Raw genomic sequence first — 1,294 nt, 5'->3', positions numbered from 1 at the left:
CCTAGTTTTATGTGATTTTCTTTGATTTAAGGGTCATTCCATGAAACTGGAGAGTTTAGCGAAATTAGGGAACTTCCATGAGATGAGAGACATAAATTAAAATATACAATAGGGAATGGGTGTGTGGGACCGGCAATGGCCGTGGCATGGCCGGCCGGCCAATGGGGGCGGGTCCCAAGGCACTCTTCCCAATTTTATGTAATTTTGATGATTTTAGATAATTTTCATAAAATCAAAGGGATTTGTTGAAAACCAAGATATTTTGTTGAAATCAGGGAGTTTACATGAAATCAGGAAACAAAACACCAAATAATAATAAAATAATGGGCGTATGGGACCGTCTAGGGCATGGCCGGCCGGCTAGAGCCCGATCCCACAAGTTTTCCTAATTTTTTTAATATTTTCCATGATTTTAGAGAAAATACATGAAATTAGGTAATTTTAGGGAAAATTCATAAAATCAAGGAATTTTCATAATTTGAGAAGGAATAATAAAATAATGGGACGTGAGTTGTGGGACCGGCCACGACCAACGCATGACCCGCCGGCCGGCGGTCCCGCGACACCTTTCCCTAATTTTATTATTTTTGATAAAATCATGTGATTTAGATAATTTCTTTGAAATAAAGGAAATTTGCTCGAACAAGAGGATTTTCATGAGATCGTGAAGATAGTAAAAATATGATAAAATATAAAATTGGGCGCGGGACTAGTCACGGCATGACTGGCCGGCTGGTGAGACTAGTCCCCTGGCGCTTTTGCTTAATATTTTACTATTATTATTTTCCCTTCCTATTTTGCATAGGTTCCTCGTTCGTTCGTATTTTTGAAATGCTCGTTCGTGCATTCAAAATGCTGGTCTGTGCATTATCCGCTAATTACACTTGCACCATTTTTGTCAGGGCTTATTCGATGCTCAGATGCCTGTTTCGTTGAATATTTATTACTAACCTGTGGAATTCTGCTGGGAAGAACCACAGATTGAAGTAACGAAATATAACGAGGAATCGTAGAATATTGCTGGATATTCAGGCGATGGCTCTTAGAATATTGCTGGATATTCAGACGATTTAAGATAATTAATTATTGGCTCTATACTAGAAGTGCTTCCTGTCTAGGAGCATTAATTATCTGAGGGTTGAGCAATATGAACTTGCTGGAGTGTCATATTCCTCTTGCATAGTCGGGGAAAACTTGGTTACATCCCGAAGACGTTGTCGCTCTATACTAGCAGACATGCTGTCTAGGAGCCGCCCAATCTTTCGATTCTATACAGTATGAGATGTGTCGTGGC

This window comes from Papaver somniferum, chromosome 7 (assembly GCF_003573695.1).
Source record: "Papaver somniferum cultivar HN1 chromosome 7, ASM357369v1, whole genome shotgun sequence".
Lineage (NCBI taxonomy): Eukaryota > Viridiplantae > Streptophyta > Magnoliopsida > Ranunculales > Papaveraceae > Papaver > Papaver somniferum.
The sequence above is the reverse complement of the archived record's forward strand: the minus strand, read 5'-3'. Positions refer to the sequence as shown.